The 22,636-nt window shown below is 35.4% G+C and overlaps 1 protein-coding gene across 4 annotated transcripts in view; it reads right to left on the bottom strand.

The window, feature by feature from the left end:
- Window positions 1–22,636, bottom strand: part of PCDH9 (protocadherin 9) — a 723,381-nt gene that overhangs the window by 361,593 nt on the left and 339,152 nt on the right. The window lies entirely within an intron of this gene.

Here is a 22,636-nt window from a genome sequence, read left to right as displayed (position 1 = left end):
GGGGCAGCACTAAAAGGAAAGTGGAACTTGCACAGAAGAATTAATATTTGGTGAAGCAATATCCTAAAGTACTTTGGCATCGTTAAAAACCACATTATTATTTTTCCCCCAAGTGCATGGGATTCTTGGAGCCAAATTGACAACAGTGGTTACAATTTGTACCAATCAAAAATTGCTCACACTATTATACTTTGACCTATAAACCACATGTAGCTACTCCGTACATTAGTAGTTCAAATACAGTTTCACCCTCTGTGATTACAGCTTAAATGAGCTGTTATTTTAACACAAACATACACCATGATGGTTTCTACAGTCAAACCATGTCTTTCAAAAGGAATCTACCCTGACAATACTATAATTAAAAAAGAATCTGAAGACCTAGTAAGCCACTGCAAAGAATAACTGCTTCTCAGAATTGTTCCAAGGACTAACTTTAGCTAAGCCTTTTGAAACAGAAACAATTTAATACTGTAATACAGGTGTCATGGAAACTTTGGCATCCAGCTGATTAATTTTGTGTCCATCGGTCAACTTGGAAATCACAGTAGGAAACCTTTACTAATACAACACAAAAGGTGGTCAAAGTTCCTGCTTTAATCACTCCCTTTTGTGGTAGGAAAACACCTGCAGAAGAAATAAATACCATATTTTCTAAAAGTACCATATGTTCTTTCTTAAATAATAATATTCAAGATGAAGACAAGATCTTTTCAGTTACAAATGTTATTTGCATGCAAAATAACCTATTTCAATCCTAACTCACAATCTTTATTTTTGAGATTATATACAACAAACCAGAAGGCTGCACTTTGGACATGTTTTAAAATACTGTGGAGTTTACATGGAATTGGATTACTGTGGTATAATTTTGATTTAAAGCAAGTCATATGTTCCATAGGAATCCAGAGGAATCCACTCCTAAAAATTTAGAAAAGTTTGAAGCATGTTCTTGAGATACGTGTTTTAAATGTGTTACAGGTTTCTACTCTAGATATGCATGGTGTGTCCTGTGGCTCAATGTGGTTCAATGTATTAAAATATCTTTAAGAGGTCTCAAGCCATTCTTGGATTGAAATGGGGGGGGGGGGGGGGGGGGGGGGAATGTCCAAGATTCTCCATTCATTTCATTTTGTCACAGTCCTTGTCAAACTGTCAAGCTCCAGCTGCCAGGCTCTACCTGCATAATTAATCTGTAGTTATCCATTTAGACATGTTGTCTTTTGAAGACTAGTAACTATCCTACAAGCCTGATATGGTTACCTCAGCTATCAGGTATCTTAGGGAATTCATCCACTGCTCTTTTTTTGAGATGCTGCTTAGATGTGCCTTGGTTCTTGTCTGTTTTCCCCCAGCTCCTCTCCATTTTCCTCTACTCTGCAGCAATAGCTCAGTATCCTCCCTTTACTGCATTTAGACTGGATCTAGCAAAATGAATTTAGGACAAAGATGAAGCACGAATGGAATAAATTGTTCAGACCAATGGCATTCCATCATCATCTCCTACAGGCTAGCAGATTTCTTCATTCCTCCAGTTCTCTGATGATTATTCTGGACTTTAACCATGCTTACAGTTTGCTCTTTGTATTGGTGTACTTTACAGCTTTTCTTGTTCATGATTTTTTCTAGCTCCAAAATTATCTCTAGCCTCATCCTATTAGAACCAAGAGATACATTAACTGACATGACTGTAGATGTCAGTTTCAGTCAATGAAATTGTGTGATAAATTTGGTAAAACACCATGACTTAGTAAGATAACAATAAACACCTCATTAATAAGCGCCATTTAATTTGTAACTTGGTGTGAAAAATAAACATACCAACATAAAGTAGATCTATTGGAAATCTTAACAATATAATTTTCGACCATCTCTCAAAGCACAGGCATATATATATATATATAATGTTCAACTATTTATCAGTGCATCACTTCTGAAGCGAAGATTGTCAGTTGATTCTATTTCTATATGCCTTCTGGATTCAGACACTAATGAACCAATAGCTCTCAGTATGACTTTTGCTGAAATACTGCTATATTAATGAGTTTGGATCAGCTGCCCAAACAGTTTGGCTGAAAAAGATGTCTGCTTAGAAAATATATTGGGGCAGGGGAGGTGATTATTAATGTTAAGTTTTAGCCCTTTAAATTTATTTGATTACAAACATGATCTTTGAAACCTTTTTACTTTCAGCTTGATTAGATACTGCACTGAATAAATTAGTATGTATATAAAACTACTGAGTTTATTTTCAGGTAAAAACTCTGGGACAAGCTATTCTCTTTATTATACAATTCATAAGCCAAATGATATCTTATATTACATTCATGTAAACCACTGGTGAATTTGTCATTATCATATTGAAGTCAGCATTATTCAAACCTAAAAGTTATTCCCTCAGTTGTGCTACACTTCTATATTACCCTGTCTGATACCGACACAAACTCCAGTGGGGTCACCTTTCCCTAGAATTAACATTCTGGTGTGAAAAGCCAATGGGGATTGGTGTATAATATTGCTTAAATTAATTCTTTGTGTTGTTTTCAGTACAGTACTTCTCTGGAGCACCTTTAGTCATTTGATCCACATGGAATGAGAAAACTCTCTGTATATTAGTCTATTAAAGGAACCAGAATATGAGTCACCAGTCAGGTGTCTTGACTTTAAGGAAGCCCTCTTCACATAATGATAATGATTGGATTACACCCAAAATATTCACTTTGTGCACCTTTTTTAGGTGGTGAAGATGATACACCTGAAGCAGATGGCTCAGCACTGTGTAGACCAGTGTATTTGAAACAGGGAGGGAAGAAGAACCAGGGAGGGGAAAAAAATCATCAATAATACTCTTTTCACTTGCACTTTACTAAATATTAAAATGAATTGCTATGAAATACATTCAAGCCAATGTAACTGGACAACATGAGACTGAAATTCCAAACATGGTATTTAAAAAATATTTTAGTTACACATGTCCTATACAGGAAGCAGCTGTATTTATTGTGTTTAAGTCAGACACCAGCATTTGTTCAGCTTCAGAATCATATATTTCTTAAGGGAATTCACAATCCACCAAATGACGTATTGTTATTATCACCAAAAGGGAACCATATTCAACAAAACAGTACTCAGTTGGCAGCAATTCTGTAGTGTATAATTACAGTTGCCTTCTCCCATCCTAGGATTAAATGTTTTCACTTTTCATTAAAAATAAATAAATAAATAAATAAATAAATTGCACCTTTCTCCATCCTTAAGCAGCTAAATATATTAATGGTATATTTAAATAATTCTTTATCTTGGTTCGATGAGTAAATCCCTTCTATCCTATTCTTTCATTGGAAATCTGGATTTTCCTTCATTTCTAGCAATATTCTTGGATTTTTATTTTTACTTTTGCTTTTAGTATATGACACTATATTGAATATAATTATCAGCAATGCCTACATTATGATTAAGGTCTTGTTTTTCTGTTGGTTACTGTAAATCACTTGACAAAAGCAAAAGAAAATCATATATACTTTTAGCAGTATAAAAGACTGTGATGCTCCATTTTGTGAGTTATGGCAGTTTATGCAGTATTGTTGGTACCTTTAGGCAGCTAAAACCTCCATATTTCTCATGCAAAAATCTAAGGTCATGTTCCATTTTAAGTTATGCTTCTGTAAATTCAGAAAAATTCTTTCGGTCTACAGACTTTGGAAGTCCTTCTGAAGGGCTTCTAAATAATGGATAACTGAATGGATAGCAGTCCTGTATTTATATTGGAATAAAAGGCAATAAACTTAACTCGTAGCTCAGGAAGTTTCAGGTGTTATTTCATGTAGAAGACCACAAGATATTCTGTAATGGTGTTAATATTAACGGATTTTGGAGTACATTGAACTTCAAATAATGAATAATATTTTACTGTTAAATTGAACCTCCTGTCATTTACAAAGCCCCAGTAAGCATGTCCATACAATGCAAGTGACCATGTGACATATCCTTGAGCAAGCAATATCTGAAATACCTTTGGAATAAAAGCAACATAGCCACATTCATGCAATGCTAAGGAACAATTGGGCATTGCACTAATAAAATGTGACCTACTATGACCTAGTACATTTCCATGGTGATATGGCATCTCATGATTTATTTGCTTGCATAGACATTAACTCACAGACCCATATAACTGATCCTATGTCATTATGTTACTTATATCCTTTTTCAGTATGGTAATCAAAGATTCTCACCCTGTCTCTTATGTTCTTCCCATCCCTTCTCATTCTCTTCATTTCTCTTTTCAATATATCCATATGACTAATTATGAAAAGATAATATACTTGCTGTCTATGCATTCTCATCTTCACTTTTTAGTAACTTAGTCGGCTTGGTTAGTTTTTGCTGTTCTTTTTTGTTTTTCAAAAGATAGGATGTTGCCTGCAACCTTATGAAGATGCAGCTTTGCATTCGTAAAACCTTCAGCAGTGGCAGAGCAATTATGAATGGAAATATGAGATATGGTATCTTTGAATACTAAATGCACTTGGAAATCAAGTAGTCAGAGGCAGTTACTCTACTGACCCAGTCTGTAGATAAAGAATTGTGCATCTGTTCTTCCATGTCTCCAAAAACACGCATGCTACTGAAGACTGCCTACCACACCAAGGAAAACTACATATGAAAGAAATTCACTCTCAAAATAAATTTAAGAACGTTTCTATAAGAGTAAGAAGGGTATATATGAAGTTGCTATCTTCCTGGATTCACCTTGCTTAAAATGACAGCAGTTCTAGAGTTGCTTCATGCTTCTCAGATCTCAGGCTTCTGCAGACTTGAACTCTGCAATCTTTCTGATTGGTCATGCTTGTCACACTTAATTTGTTCTGATTTTATTTTAAATAATTATTAAATACAAATGAAAACACCAAAAGCTATTTTGCTCCATTAGCCTTGTGCATTCCATTCTTTACTCAGACCCTACATTAACAACTGCTGCAGCAATACTGTTTCTTTCAGGATCAAGACAAAACATGGACTACATCCAATTTTTAATCAGCTGTACAGATGGGTTTATTTCACAAATGCACTAGGCTGCACAGATGGAAGTTCCTGAATGCCTGACAAGGTGTTAAAATGGTTACCGAGATTACAAAGGAATAAAAAAGCAACATTGGAAATTATAATTAGCAGGGACTCTATCTCTTAAGGGCTTATTAATTCAGAAGTTAAATTTTGTCCTTGGTGTGTGGAAAACGGTTTGCAGAGGGCAAAAAGGTAAACACATATCACATTAGCTATGATAACTGCTTTCTATCCCTTGGGAATACAAGCAATCTTACAAATATCTAACTCAACTGTTATACCTCATACAATACCCACTGAAACCAGCCAAAAGCATGACATAATATTTTTGACCAACCAAAGGCAGAACAAATAGAGCAGCAGCTTGTGCTCAGTGGCACACTAGGCAGCAGTTAAAAAATCCTACAGGTATCAGCGGAGAAAAATAGATTTATATACACTTAATGATATTATGGTTTTGAGCAATTTTATTGTAAATTCACAGATTTTATGCCTAAAACAGTAAACTAAATTATCATACTTGACTGAACAGGTTACAGAATTCATCACCTCGCAAAGTACTATGCCAATTTACTATTATGATGCCAAATGTTCTAAACTGTATTTTGGAAATAACACAGTAATAAAAGAGGTCATGAATAACCATGATCATTAAAGATTTTCTTGCTCCTGTTTGCAAGAATTGAGGGCTGCAAAGACAATGCCATCTGTATGCTAAGAGCACTAACCTTTTCTCCATCTTTAACGGGTTAACCTTGGGGCCATTCAGGGAAGAAATAAGGTGTCATAAGTGCCTCTGCAATCTCTTAATCTATATTGAGTTGGGACAATCATGTATGGGAGAATCAGGAACAATTTGTACTTGATGCTGCACCTTAATTTAATGCAGAGCTTTGTTCTGAATATTTTATTTATACTATGCTCTTGTTAAGGTCTCTGATCTTTCAGTGCTATGAATAAGAGATGTTTATTGTCCAAAACTCTGGGTTGTCTTGTTAAAGACACGGGTCTGTGATGAACATAACACCTAATGAGATAAGTACATCAGTTATTACTATTATTAAATTACCTGTGACAATATGTAAAGAGGTGCTTATGTGACACCATATAGACAGTAGGTACCTTTAAAGGGATCAGATTCAGATAAGGGAAAAATGTTTTACTAGATCTGAAAGGATACAATGATCAAGAAAGACAGTAGTACTCGTTTTAAAATGTAGCTTAGAACAAAAGGGAAAATGTCTTTTAGAAGTAGACATTAAATTCAAAAGAATCATGGCATGACTGGCATGATGTAATAGTAAAGATGACACAGCAGAAACATATTCCATAAATGGTGCTGTTTTTTTTTTTTGTTGTGGTTTTTTTTTTTTTGATTGTTTTTACATGAGATGATGTAAAAGGTCATAGAAGTCAACTTCATTCTGATTCTGAGCAAAGTAACACGTATCTGTAGGGACTTAGATACAAAAAAATAAGGCAAACACAAGTAGAAAATAAGATAATATAGGTTCATGAAAAACAAATTCAACCAAAGTAATACAATTCTATTTGATGCGATTAATCACTGTATGACAAAAATTATAGTAATGTGACCTGGATTTCTATTTCAAAAATAAAAGTAAAAATCTGACTCTCCACAGCATTTTACTAGTGAAACTAGACATTAATTCAATATTATAAATAAATAAATAAATAAATAAAAAGTGGTTAATTATTAAGTGTCAAAATGTAAACAGAGAATCATGTTCAAGTGGGTTTACTTCTACTGGTATCCTTCAGGGACCAAATCTTCGCACTGTAATTTAAGATTTTTATGAATGGATGGAACAAAGTAATTAGAGATGAAGTGTGCAGATGTCATAAGGATTAGGAGAATAGTAAATAAATAAAACAAGTCAATGATTAGGAGGAATTTTGGATCACACTGTAACCTGGACCAAGCAAACTATGTATTGTAATATGACCAGATGTAAAAAATATAAATGGGGAAAGGGGATGGTGGTGGACAATGAACAAACAAAAAACCTTGCAGATCATGTTTATGCAGCTGGGGAAGTAATTACATTCAAGAGGATTTGAGGACCATTATGAATAATCAGTTGAGCATGAACTCCAAACACAAGACAGCAAATGAGGCTAACATGGTTCTTATATGCATTATATTCTAAAGACTCATATAATACAGAATGTCATATTAAAATATGGCCAATGCATTACTTTTGTAATGTGAGGTGGCCATTGCTAGATTATGGTGTTCATGTTTGCATCAGGAAAAAAAAAAAAAAAAAAAACTGTGAGTGAGATCAGAGAATTAGAAGACTGTTTCAAGGCTCAAGAAATGCACCTGGGAGATTCTCAACAAACCAAAGAATAACGTTCAACTATATTTAAGTATTTTCTGAAAGAAGACACTTTCAACTGGCAGAAAAAAGTACAACAACATTAAATGGCTAAAAACTTTAAATAAACATACTTAGAATAAAACTCTTTTGCATTATTTTAACAATCAAAGTAATAATCAAAAATATTTTTTGTTTGTTTTTAAAGTTCCTGGACATTCACTGTCAATGAACATTGTTAAAGCAAAAATGTTGTCTTTCAAAAGAAAGATTCAAATAAATGAATAACCAATAAAAGGAAATCCTCGAGCCTTTGTAATGCAGAAATTCATGTCAGACTATCACGCATTCCCTCCTGTCTTTATAAACAAGAAATGAAAGGAAATAATATCCATATGTACATTCACTTGGTGAAATATTGAACTAGATAAAGCCCACATAATTTATGTGCACATGGCATGGTCTACATTCTATAGCAGGTAATATTGACACACAGGTGTCATTCCTTTGTTTAAATAAATGGAAGTTAACATTTTAGTCAATATATATAATAGCTTCATACTACTCTACAGAGTAATCTAATGTAATGCAATTAGAGTTTTTAGTTTCTAAGGTTTATTTCAGCATAAACTTATTTGTAAATCATTTATAATGGGTAATGATTATGAAATTATTAAATAAATTTATAAAAATTCATGATTTCATTAAGAAGTACAAAAGGTAGAATAATAGTCTCATCAACACCATATTCAACACACAGCATTTAAAGAGAATATATTTTATCTGCATAGAGAATCAAATATCAAATTATACACCATGCAGATTAGCACATACTAGGATGCAAGACTGTCAGCCATCCAGGAAGGTATGTTATATATCATAAGAGTCTACCACTTTGTTTAAAAGAAAATTGCAAGGTGATGTTGTGCTGGTGACAGATACTGGAGTGTGCCAGCTCTCAAATAAGATAGAAAATCAAGGTCCACATCACTGGAGATTACTTAAAATCCTATGAAATACTTCATAATATAAAGATATTATCATTGTTAGATTACGTGTACTTTGCAAACTTCAGTAATTTAAACTTGCCCAACTCAAATTGGCATTTATCTGACAGTACAATCATTCTATAGAGTGCTTATCGCCATATTAGCTGGGCATTAATTTACAAAATTAATAAAAATAATAATAACTTATATAAACTTGCTTCTATTGTTTCTGCTTACAGAACCATTAGAAAATGTCAGTTAATGTCTAGAATATAGAAGAACAGAAGTCAGTCAAATGACATACATTAGTGAGATCTAATTCCAATTCATGATTTATTTCATCTAATTTTAGATGTCACAACTTAAGCACCTAGTGTAAACTACCTGGCTAATCTCCCTAACTAGAATTCGGAGAAAAACACACACTTCCAGAAGTATACAAGCACCTAACATGTTTGGCTATCCTCAGATTCAACTGTATCATTTCATTAACTAGAAAGGATGCTTAAATGATTAGGTGTGAGACAAACCCAAGCCCCTATTCTCCATTTTCACTAAAAAAAAAAAAAAATACTTCAAGCCTGAATTTCAGGTTTAGGCCTTTCTTCCTAGATAAAGAGAACCACATATGAAATATTTTTATAAGTCCATGAGTCAACTGTAGTTTCTGGTTTAACATATTTTTTTTTTTTCCAGAAGTAAGAATCTTCTGTTAATTTATATACTCAAGATGGAGTTCTTGATGACTAAAAAACGGCATACCAACATATTTTCAAGGAGAAGGTGAGAAGGAGTAGTATTTGGGGAACTGAAGGTTGGTCAGCCTAACCTCACTACTCTGTAAATCTTCCTGGGTGTCACATCCAGGCACATACAGGAAGAGAAAGAGACTGGAAATAACCTACATGTACTTATTCATGGCAAAGTACTCCTGACCAATCTGATTGTCGTCTGTAATGAGATGGCTGCCTTGGTGGAAAAGGTGTCCTTTGTCGCTAGCAAGGCTTTTGACACTGTCACCATTAGTATCCTTACAGATAAACTGGTGAGATATGGTTTCGATGGGTGGCCTCTCAGGTGGCTGGAAAATTGCTTGGCCTGACAGGTTCAGACAGTTGTGTTAAGAGGTATACAGGCCAACTGTCAGCTCTTTCCTAGTGGTCCTCCTCAGGGATGGATAATGTGGCAATGCTGCCTTTGCATCTGATGTCTTTCTTGATGACCTGGATCACAAGGCAGAGTGCATCCTCTGCAAGTGCAAAGATGACACCAAGCTGGAGGCATCTACTTTGCATGCTGGAAAGCAGGGTTCCTATTGGCAGGTGGGATAAATAGGCATCAGAAACCTTCTGAAGTTCATTAAATGACAAACACAGGAGTCCTCTCCCTGGGAGGGAATGAAACCATGCAACAGGGTAGGTTGGGGGCCAACTGGATAGAAGCCAGCTTTGGCCAAAACCAAAACCAAACCAAACCAAACCAACCAAACAAACAAACAAACAAAAACACTAACAATGCCGACTGCACACTACACTGTTTGAGCAAAACATAACCAGCCTGTAGAGGGCAATGATCATTTCCCTGTTCAGCTTTGAGCTGGGGATTGGACCTCCAGTGATCCCCTTCAGACTAAATTATTTCATGATTTGACTGCTACTTCTGCACATCTCTGCCAGCTCTGTGAAGAATACAAGCCAGAAAGATTTTAATACTTTAAAGCCAACGTATTCAGTTAAAGTCTTAGAAAAACTGTAGTCCTATAGACAATGTGACATTTCACATAAATGAAGGACTTGATTTTACCTGAAGGCTGTAGTCTCTCATGTAACAAGCATGTTCCCTGAGAGCTGGGTATTCCAAGCTAAAGTGGATTAAGTACAGAAGCCAGATCAAAAAGTATTCTACTGTTCTTTCAGGTCAAAGTAAAAACTCACATTTTGAAAAGCTGAAGTTCCCTCTAGTTAGCCTTGGAATAACATGGATGATAATATGGATAAAAATCTGCAACTAGTGAAAAAGAACTAGGATCACAGAATGCTTCAAGTTTGATACTAATCCAAAAAACATCCATATGTACATCTCAGCTTACAAGAGATGATGGCTGAGAAACAAGTCTCTTTTTCCATGCTGCTGTTAGCAAAAATTATCAGACATTAGATGGAAATGACTTTTTCATGAGTAATACTATAGTGTTTTTGTTTGTTTGTTTGTTTGTTTTACCTTATTGACTGGAGAGCTATTAGGAAATATATCATGTGCTTGAGAGATAAAAGGTGGTGATCTATCAAATATATCAATGTATTATGCACCCCTTGAAGAAGCAAGAAAAGCAAACAAATCCTAATTAAAAGATACATTCAGTGATGAATTTGGGTAATATATAGTCCTTCAAACATACAATAAAGAAATTATTCTGGGTAACAGCAGTGCAGAAATAGGAAATAAAAGGGTATGAAAGCTAATCAGGAAGAGACTTACTGATATTAGTAATGGCAGCAAAAGCAGATTATTTTTACCATATCTCAACTTCTGATTGTAAAAATATCAGTGTCTTAAAGTAATCATTCACTTGGATATCAGTGGATGAGATGCAGTAAATTACAGGCATCCCTAGCAAAATTCAACTTTTGCTGTTTAAATATGGCTACTGGAAAATGAAGGTGGTTATGGATAGCTTTAGCACAGTAATTACACGGTTATGAGTTACTCAGGAAACAGTAAACCTGGTCCTCCCAATCTATACTGATGTCCTGGAGGATGTCCTGATCACCAGGCTGGAATATAACTGGAATTATCTGCTCTTCCTGTAGAAATCGGTCTCATTTACAACTAAGAATGAAGAATTTATGGTAATTAAAGAAAAAACTAACAGAACAAGTACAAACTCATGAGAGGGGAAGTACCCGAGTCCAGTCCATTCTCCCAAAGATTTTATCCATTATATTTATGAAATAGTCTTGAAAAAATTTCCCCCTCTGTGCTGGTTTTACTCGGGAGGGCGGCCAAGCTCCACCAAATCCACTGTCTCACTCCCCCTCCTCAAAGAGGAACAGGGAGAAAATATGATGAAAAGGGCTCAAGGGTTGAGATAAGGACAGGGAGATTGTGCAGTAATTATCGTGACGGGCAAAACAGACTCAGCATAGGGAGATAGTAAGATTTATTACTTATTACTAACAAGCTAGAGAAGTGAGAAACAAAGGAAAGAAACCAAAAGCACCTTCCCCCCCATCCACCCTCTTCCACCTCCTCCCCACAAGCGGCGCAGGGGAACGGTGGTTATGGTCAGTCTATAGCGCTTCTTCGCCGCCGCTCCTTCTCGGTCACTCTCGTCCCTTGTGCTGTGGGGTCCCTCCAACAGGATGCAGTCCTTGCTGAATTGATCTGGGATGGGCTTCCCACAGGCAGCAGCTCTTCAAGAACTGCTCCAGATATGGGTCCATACCATGGTGTCCATCCCTCAGGAGCAAACTGTTCCAACCTGGATCCCCCACGGGCAGCAGCTCCTGCCAGGTCACCTGCTCGTGCGTGGGTTCCTTTCCACGGGCTACAGGTCCAGCCCAGAATCTGCTCTGGCAGGGGTCCTCCACAGGCCGCAGCCTCCGTCGGTGCAGGTCCACCTGCTCCACCGTGGTACTCCATGGGCTGCAGGGGGACAGCCTGCTTCACCATGGTCCTCACCACAGGCCGCAGGGGAGTTCTGCTCCGGTGCTTGGAGCCCCTCTCCCCCTCCTTCTTCACTGATCTTGGCACCCACAAGGCTGTTTCTCACTCCTCTCACACTCCCAGCTGCTGTGTAGCGCAGTGGTATTTTTTTCCCTGTCTTAAATATGCTCTCACAGAGGCGCAAACAACATCACTTATTGGCTCAGCTCTGGTCAGCAGTGGGGCCCTTACCTAACATGGAGCAGCTTCTAGATTCTTCTCACAGAATCCACCCCTATGGCCCCCTGCTACCAAAACCTTGCCATGTAAACCCACTGCACCCTCCTAGGTTTTAGTAATCCCAACAGAAGACTGACTATGGAGTCATGCTTTCTCTTGTGCTGTCTGCTTTTGGACCTATATTTTTTTCATTAAATGGCATTATTCTATCATATTTACATTGAATGACCAATATGAGAAATACTGTAAAGAAATGTCTTCCGAATTATTGTAATGTGCAAATGGTCACCAATGTATCATCCATGTGTTGTTTGGCACCTGCCAGTGAAATAGCTGTACCTTCTAATCAAACTTTTATTTAATTCTCATAGCATAATAAAATACATTGCTAAAGTGTCCTGGCTACCAGCAACACATAGTGGCTGAGCCCAAGTTTTTAATAACTGTGATAATAAATTATCCAGAGTTCTAAATGCACAAGAAAACTATTTGTCAAGGAGAGAACTACTCTGACTAAAAGAAGCAAACAGATAAGGGTGAAGTATAAAAAGATATTCTGAAACTGATTGTTTTAGTAGACTCTAATGGTCATTGTACTTGTTGAAAATAAGTAACAGACTACTGGATGCATAAAAGCCTTGCCATACAAATGCAAAGGAAGTTTGCAACTAGTGGGTGCAATTCAGTTGATTTCACAGCAAGAAACAGAAGACTTCCATTTATTTTTCATTGAATTCTCTCTCTCTTTTTGTCTCTCTTTTTCTCTCTCTTAAGATGGTTTCCATTGGATTTTATTTTGGTGTATACATGAGACAGTTTTTATTGCTTAACAGATTCCTTGCTTCCTTTCATCCATAAATATATAAAGGTGTTTTAAATTTGAAAACAGAAAAAAAAAAATCTCAGAGAAATAATTGCATGGTAGATTTTACCATCTGGATTTACTGTATTACTGAAGCTTTATTTTCATTGGTTTCTGAAACATACTACTACATTCAAGCAAGTAGATTAAACACTATTAGCTTTAGTGCCTTTTCAACAAAGTAATCTGCTGAAGTGATATTGGATATTAAAATAAGTATACTCATTAAATCAGTTCTTACCCCATTGTGGTTTCCCTATAGGCCACAAGAATCTCTAAACCTGACATTGCTTATTGCAATTATAATATGTGGTATGTAAGTACTTGATTAACTTGATATTATATTTAAGGCAATCATAAAGGTAATTGAAGAATTCTACTACCAAACTTAAAGGATGTAATAAAATAAGCTCAAAAATTCTGCTTGCCATTTCATTCACTAGGAAATGAGCTGCAAAAGGATTTCCAGAGCAAAGCTATCTATTCAAGCCTTGAAAATTGAAGTTTTATTTCAAAGGCAATCAGCTAATTCTACAGGTATGAGACAGGCACTAGAACTAGTCAAAAATTTATTGATGGGAAAGGTCTGAAGCTGTCGTGCTTCTACATGTATTCCCCAATTTAGATTTTTAGTTACTTTTACTTGAAAAATTGGCTCTGACTCTCCACATGGCTTGAGGCATAGTTTCAATACTACTTTTTTTTTTGTGTCAAAAACACTTGTCTTTTTACTTTAGTGCCAGAAGGCCTTAGCATCTTGTCAGTGAGGTAACACAGCCTGCACATTTATAGGTGTCACTAACTTTACCATCTGTTTTTTAGGATAACAGTCACCACTATCACCCAGCCTCTCCAGAGGCTCTAACAATCTTTATGGATTAAGGTTTAGACCTATGCTGAAGAACAGCTAGTGGTATCCTACCACTTCCATCTCATCCTAGGTGTCCGTAACCTTAAATCTGTGAATACCTTATCCTACATGAATTCAGTAACTCTCTCTGATACTAAATATTATGTCAATATCTTTCTACCAGTTCTTTAAAGTGTTACAGAAAATAATTTTCTGAAAAATATCTGCATGTTTTACACTGAGAGGAAACTGCATGCTTATATACATCAGCCCTTGCTTGCACTGTTTCCAAACCTACACCACAGGACTTCTAATCTCAAGAGATAGGAGTAGCATCATTAGTAATCCTAAATTACTTTTCATTGATGAAGTTGTTGATCACGTAATTTGCCAAATGGTTTATTAATAAATACATATTCTATGAAAATCAAGGCTTAATTTATCTTGTAGTGAACAAAAAGGGTTTTACTTTAAAGACAGTAGGCTTTTGTGTTTTGTTTTTTGTTTGGTTTTGCAGAAAGTACAATTTATTAATCCTTCTCATTAAAATAAACAAATACCTAAATAAATAGTGTCATGGACCACATTACATCTCATCTACAAACCAGTGTAGCCAAGAGTTTATTAGAGAGATACAGGACTAAAATTTGAAGAGAGATAGATTTCTGATGTACAGTTGACATCTCAGTAATGCTGTGAGAAAATGTATAAACTAATGGAATTTAATTTAGAATAGCAACCTTTAAGTTAGAGTGGCAGGGAGAAAAGGATTTTAATTAGAATTGCATTTAAAGCATGCTCAAATGTTTGCCTCAGCTCGGGACCTATATAATCCTAAAATATGAGATAGGTCCAAGTCTTGCAGCTGGACTAAATGGAAGAGAAAATATCAAGCAAGTACCGTTGTGTGATCTGACATCTATATTCTTTCAGAAACAAAAAGACCTCACCAATCCTTTGCCACATAAACATCATTTTATACATTCTTGGATGTTAAGGTACTAATTAAGAAACATTTATGTCACTATGATTTGTCCTTGGCCTGGAAGTAGCACTTTATCAGTTCTATAACCAGGGAGGGCCAAATGAACTCCACAAACACATTTCCATGTTAAAATCCCAGAAAGGAGTTTCTAATGATCATGTTTTTGTTGTTAAAAGCTTAATGTCTTCAGGTCTAAAGTACACAATGAGAACAAATTACATAGGTAAATTTTCTGCTAGCTGAATATCTTCCTGATAGATATCTAAATGTATTGCCCTGTCCAAATTACCTGGAATAACACAACCTCTTCCTCTTTTTCTGATCTCATGCATCATAATATGCCACTCACACCTTATTATCCTCTTCATTACTTTTCTTAGAACAGGACATGTGTAAGGGTGGACAGTGATCACTGAGACTGCCCAGATTGGCTATAAAGTTTCAGATGAAGTCTCCTTTCCTTTTACAAAGAAACCAGACAGATGCAGCTGCTGTCCCACATTTCTCCATAGCTGAACTGCCTGTCTGCCAAGTTAGAGAAGTGAAAGCAACAGTAAACGTGCTCATGTTGACAAAATGAATGTCTAAGCCAGAGTATACTGTAGAATGCAGAAAAAAAAAATATTTTATAATAAATCTGAGTATAGATTCTCTCCCCCTGCTACCTTGCAGTGAGTTGTTTCAGCTTCCTGAAAGAAACCTGTTCATTTCTCTGATGGGATATTGTGGCTACTGTCCAGTCTTTCACTTGTGAATTGCATGTACGATAAACCCATTGGTGTGGTTTCTTCCTCTATTCCCAGTGAATTTGACATGCTTTTTGTTTACTTGTGAAACAATGTCTCTGTCACCAATGTAGCATATTTTCTAAAGTAATTTATGCAATCACATTAATACGGCATCACTATCACTCTGTAATTATTGTGGTCTGCATGGGGACATGTTTTTAGTTTTCATTAGATGTTGGTTAAGCTGTGCTCCTGGCATTCAGCTGCAGCTGGCCAGTGTTTTTCCACTAGGCCCAATTTTCTTCCCATTTTGAATTGGAAAAGCAGCAGCCTGGAAATCCTCAGCCAAACCAGCTTGTTCACTACATTATGACATTTAGGCTGTGTGGGTGGAGGGGATTGAGAGTGGTACTGTCTTGTCATCCCTGTAAAGCATTTTAGTCTCTCACAGAGCAACACGCAGTGTCAGAGTGGTTACTCTCATTACTGTGGAAATATTACATGTAGCCATTAGTCTTCTCCCTTCAATTAGCGACAGTCAGTTAAACCATGCCCTCAGCTTGCTTTAGCTGTTGGCAACCTTGCCAAATCAAACTCGTCTCCCACTTGGAACGCAAACTGGGGAAACCTACTGCTCAACAGCAACACTATTTGGCTGGGAAAAGGAAAAGAGGATGTGAATGTAGTTTTGTTTGAAAACACTGTGTAATTAATTCACAGGTAAGGAAATGGCACTGGAAAAGATTAAGGATGAGATCTTCATGATACATGGGAAACAGTGCTAATATGATAAAACTTCACAGAGTTCACAGAGACCCTTCTGTTTTATGTTAATCCTTTATTTATTTATTTATTCCCCCCTGCAACCAACCCCTCCTCCTCCCCCCCACCCCACACCCTCAACCCCACCCCCACAGGTTTGAAATGTCAGCTGTAAAAAACTTTTTTTTTTCTTTCTTTTTTTTTTTTTTTCTTATTTTCCTGTAGTGGAAATCCAATTCAAATCAGCAGAAAACAGAATTCTCTAGCTTGAGTGATAAATGAAACAGAAAACTGAAATTCTTCTGATAAATCCTGTGAGGCAAATTTTCTACCAATATAAATGGGCATAGCTTAACCGATGTCAAATGCAATCTCATTTATTGATAGAAGCAAAGATTTGGGTGCTATATCTGCGCAAGAAGTCTCCTAAACAGCTGGTGCTGATATGATCAGAGAAGATCAAAGTTTGCCTATGTCTTAAATCAACATGAGATTTTAGATATAGAATACTCTAGAAACCTTAGAATGTTCAAAATAATGGCTCAGAGCAGCACTTCTGCCATCTTGAATTTATAACCAAAAAGGTTGAAGACAGACAACAGTGAAAACTTACTGTAGCCTTATACTTTGGCTCAGAAAACATGTTTTTAATCTGTATTTATGCTGTAATTGTTTTTCTGATTTGTTGTTTGTTTGTTTGATTGATTGATTGATTTTTTTTTTCCAAAGGAAACCAAAAGCTCATGGCTGTTAAACACCCAAGTGTACATAAATCCATCACTCTTCCATTGTTCTAAAAAAGCCTACCTTCTTTTGATCAGTTCTCTCTAAATGAGCTACTCCTGTTAACCATAACTTGAGTGCTGAAACTTTTGCAAGCTGTTAAGGAACTACATTTTGTAACAGTTCAGTGAATGAAATTTCCTTTGCTAGATATCTTTACATGAAAATAAACTTTGAACCTATCATTACATTTCTATATGGCTTCAAAAACATTATTCTTAGTTTGCCAAGTCTGGCAGCCCAGTTAACTGCTCCAACATGAAACATCATTTTCAAACAAGACTTTTTTAGGTAGTCCTTTCATGTGAAAATACTGTATGCAGTTTTTTTACTACTAAAGGTCAGGTAATAGAGCACTTGGATTGAATAACAAGCAGGGATCAACATACTGCAAGTAGTCTGCTACCAAAAGCATTCTGCTAAATGACAGATGGCTGGCAAGCTGTAAGGAGCCAACGTTAAGACACTTTAAAAGAAGGAAAAAAAAAAAAAAAAAAAAAAAAAAAGAGGAAGGGATAACAAGCCTAACAAACAGAAGGAAAATGTATTAGCAAGAGCCATGCATTAACATATCCATATTAGTCAGTCACCTGTGGGCATTTGACCTACTTCCATGATGTCCTCCTACAGTGATACAAGCTTTTCTTCTTCTCAGCAGGTAGTAATCAGCCAGGAAGAACTGCTGAGAACTGCAGATATCCCTTCTTGCTGATCTTCCAAATTGTTTTTGGTGATATGGGCATTTCTGCAGTGCATATATACCTTTTGTTCTCTCTTAATTTCCCATTTTGTCCAGACAATCCAGAAACAACATTGGAGAATAAGATTATAAAGTCTGAGAAAAAGGTCGGTAACAGCTGCAGTGAAAAAGTTCTGTGCACCTTTAATATACAACATGTTCTCCATTATTTTTTCACATTTTATAATCATAAAATATAGGTCATTAGTAGCTTGTTAGAAGAAGAAATATTTTGGGCATCATGTTTGATTTATGTTAGTTTACTGTTCCTTTACATCATGTATTTCCCACTGAACTGTCTATTAAAAGTCAAGAAATCCATGTTATCACAAAACTGTGAGTTTCACTTGCCTACTGCCACTTACAAAGTGTGTTAGGCTAAATTTAACTCTGATATAAGTAGATGTTGCCAACTGCATATGTACAGTTCCATTCATTTTCATCTTTATAGGTGCATAAAAAAAGAATTACCCTATCTGTTTAAAACCAAATAAATACATTTTACATTCATAGTCCAGTAAAGATGGAAAAAATGAACAAATGTTGCTCTGAAAATTTCTCTCAAAAATATCTTACTTATGTCCTGTAGTTCTCTCCTGCTCCCTTTTTTCATATTTCTAATAGAAAGTAGAGGGGAAAATCTTGCTGAATTCATTACCCAAGTAACAAATTATGAAGATAACAAAGTCTTCGTAAAATTGCCAAATTGCTTCTTACTGTATTTGTTAAGCAGGATGTTATGAATACTAGAAAACACATTCTCTGACATGTTTACTATTTCATATTGGTCCACCGTAGGTCAAAAATAAATGAATTTATGTTTCGAACTCAGATACATTTTGGGACTGATTAATACAATTATACATAGTTATAACTGCATCGCAACAAATTTCCATCTAAAGGCAAAATGAAGTTTACAATTGCTCTAGGCTCTGCACAAATTAACACTTCATCAAATATTAATGACTTACTCTTTGTGACCAATTGCTATGCAAGAAATACTTGTGTCAGAATTTATATTTACATTTATTTCAAGCTAAAATACATGAACATTTCCATAAAAAAGGCTTCCACAATAAAGTGAGTAAATCAATTAAGAACCATGCCACTGTTTTATTAAACTAATGGTTTTGTTGCTGATTTTGCAGAACGAGGTAACATTATTTTTTCATATTAATTTCTAAAGATTATGAAAACTTCATAGTATTCTAGAAATTTATCACTATAAACTTAATTTGAATTTTGTTTGGAATCAAACAAAATTCTTATTACTTATTTCATACATCATTCCAATTTATCAGTTAAAACAAACGCATACTGAAATTTTTGGTTACTTTCATTATACATTTTATATCACCATCTTTTATAAACCTAATATTGTGTAATAGTAGAGAGAAGCTACGTCATTTCTTGCATCTTCTTTTCCAGGAATGAATTTGTTGTTGTTGTTGTTGTTTGTTTATTTGTTTGTTTGTTTTTTAACTGTTTATGTGATATTTATAAAAGTAGCTTGCAGGATCAATGGCTGAATGTCTTCATTCTTCCAATATAGCATTGGAAGAAAAGAAAGAGCTATAAAATCATTACAACACTGAATAACCAGTGCTGGTTCTTCAAAAACTGTAGTTTATTTTTTTCTTCTTGAATTGCAGGATTATTTGAACATGCTCCTAAAATACAAGTGTATTAAATACCAGATATTTCTTTCATAATATACTTTCAATAGCCCTTATGAAAGGTGGCTGAAGAGTGTCTCAGGTTTTTCTGTTTCTCTGTGAGAAAACCCGGATTAAATATTTGTGTTTTGCCAAGATCATGTGAAATGGAGAGAGAAAAAATAATTTTATTCTAACTTTCCCTTTTTGCAAGAATAAACCATAAAAGAGGCAAAGATAAGAAAAAGCAAATTGCTAAGAGGTCAGAGATGGAACTAACATATTAGCAGCAATAATACAAATTCCATACATCTTTAAATTTTTTTCCTTTTTTTCACTTTTTTTTTTTTTTCTGAATTCACCTCTGTACTGTGGAGACTGCACTAACATAGACATCTTTAATTTAACAATAGTCATAAAGTATAGAAGCTTTTACTAATCTCATGACATACTGCTGGTGTTCAGGTATTAAAGCGAATTATATACTTTTACAAATGGGATCGACTCTGAGTATACAGTAAAGTCAGGAGTGAATTTCACTGCTGTGAAACAAATGGATATAATTAATTATGGTGTCAACCACTCTACGAGAGGGCATCATTCTAGCAGAAGACCGAACAAGGATGCATTGTTTTCTATCTTTTGCCATAATGGCAATTGTTTCCCAGTGTTCTTTTTCTCCTCTCACTTTCAAACAGATGTGTGATTGCCAGGACAAGAAATAATTTTAAAAGCCATCAAATTCAGAAAATTTAATATATATTGTTATTGTTTTGCACTCTTGCTGGTGCTGTGGGGAGCTACTGTTAAACACCTAACACACAAAACTACATTCATGAGATATATTGTCCAAATATTTTTGTCCAAAACAAATTTATGATAACTATCGCTCTAATTTCACACCACTGCAATTTCATAATATTCTGAGATAGGAAAGTTTCATTTCCCAGCTCTACAGAGTTAATGCTGAGCTATTAGCCATGCATTAGAGGAGAGACTGGAAGTCCCACCAGCAACTTAATGCAGCCACTGTAGCCAGAGCCATGCATTCAGTGAAGCAGTACTTTTGCTGTCAATCTTCTGTACCAGAGCAGCAGGGTTTTATTTTATCTTTCCTTTTTTCCCATTTCACAAGGGTATTTAAAATTTGATCACAACAATGGTTCAGTTCATATGCATATTACAAACTGCTTTGGGGACTGCTCGGTGCAAAATGGGTGGATAATGTTACAGATTAACTTGACTCTGGAGTGTGAACTGTCAGCTATATCCTTTAGCTAGGGAAAAGATTTTAAACACTACCTGGAAAATTGTGAGGCCTAATCTTTCTGCTGTGCTGGCTTGCAGTATAATCCGCATAATGTGAATGTGCTTTCCATCTGACTGAGGCAGGCATGCTGTTAAGTGATTTGAGTGATTTGCCTGGTATAATAACCAGTTTTCTCTGTCTCACTGGATGCCAGGAACTTCCTGAAAATCTTTGCCTATGGCTTGACACAGACTGCTGAGTAGCCACAAAACTGTTTGATAAAAGCACCAGTTTTGTCCAGTATAAATCAATAGAATCCCGCTGCAATAGCTGTATTTGACTACAGCACTCAGCAGTTATCAAGTAGGGGACCTGTTCTGACTATTTTGACTTCAGAGTATGTATCTTTTTCCCAGCTTGTCTTCAACACAGCAGGGATGGCTGTGGTGTGTGCTCAGTATTTTAGCCAAAGAATGTTCAAAATTCACAGCAGTCCACTGGCCTCCAGACAAAGATTAACTGAAAACGCATTTCAATGCAAATATCAAATCGTTTTCTAGGAAAAAAAAAAAAAAAAGAAAAAAAAAAAAAAAAAAAAAGGTATATAAAGTGTGATTCCTCAAATGTGAGCTCATAAACCTGAACCAGAAAAATTTTCCAGTAATTTCTCCTGGTTTTTGTACCTGACACCAGGCTATATTTTCTACGACACCTTCACAAGTAATTATAAAACTTGAAATTAGATGAAAGAATTTATTGCTCATGGAGGGAAGCTCGAAAAACTCTCCTAACACTACAGTTCAGAACATTATTGTCTTTACCTCCTCTGTAATGTACTTTTGCTCACTAAAACAGTTTTTAGGTAACAAGAAACAATATGGTTTCTGGATAGCATCAAGGCATAGCATGAATAATTAGCTTAATTCTCCCTAAAATTGGAATTACTTGTGGAGAAAAAGCACTACACTAGTAAAGCTTAAATAAATAAATAAATAAATAAATAAATGTTACAAGTTAAATATTACTTAGTCTATTATTTCTTCTTTCCTTTCCTTTTTTTTTTCTTTTTTATTTTCTTTTTCTCTCTCAGAGCACAGAGAGAGAACACACCTAAAGCATGTGCAATCCCAATAAGCTGGTCTGACAAAAGGATAAATATTCTGATGATAGCAAACTGAAAATGGTGAATGAAATTTCACTTAAAACATAGAGCTGATAATCTTGTATAAACTCTGGTTATGCTGAAGTTGTTGCAATTTTTGAGCTTTACTCCAATGAAGCCAGTTCTCCAAAATATGACAGACTTCTATGATACAAGAATATTTATATTTTTCTCTGGTATAAATGTGTTATAAGAATAATACTTATTAATGATGGTCAAGTAGGCCGTGTTCCCCAGGCCTTCCCAATTTGCCACCTTTTAATAAATATGATTCCAAGCACTCATTGACACATTTTCCAAGGTTTTCCAATACTTTCATGTGGGCATCTCAGTGTTCCACAGAAATTAATTATGATTCTAAGTTTTTATTTTACATATCTGCAAACTGAGGTTGAAAGAGGTTAAATTATTTGTAGCCTGCAATAGTGAAGAAGAACAGCAGGAAAATTCTCCTAGGGTTTCTGCCATTTCACTGGGTATTAAAAAATACATAAAAATAAAAAATAAAAATAAATAAATAAATAAAAGAGTGTCTTGGACTGGGCTTCCCTTGACAAGTGATATTACCAGTATGGAAT

Source organism: Anser cygnoides, chromosome 1 (genome assembly GCF_040182565.1).
Source record: "Anser cygnoides isolate HZ-2024a breed goose chromosome 1, Taihu_goose_T2T_genome, whole genome shotgun sequence".
Classification (NCBI taxonomy): domain Eukaryota; kingdom Metazoa; phylum Chordata; class Aves; order Anseriformes; family Anatidae; genus Anser; species Anser cygnoides.
Note: the sequence above shows the minus strand (reverse complement) of the source record. Positions and strands in the feature narration are given on the sequence as shown.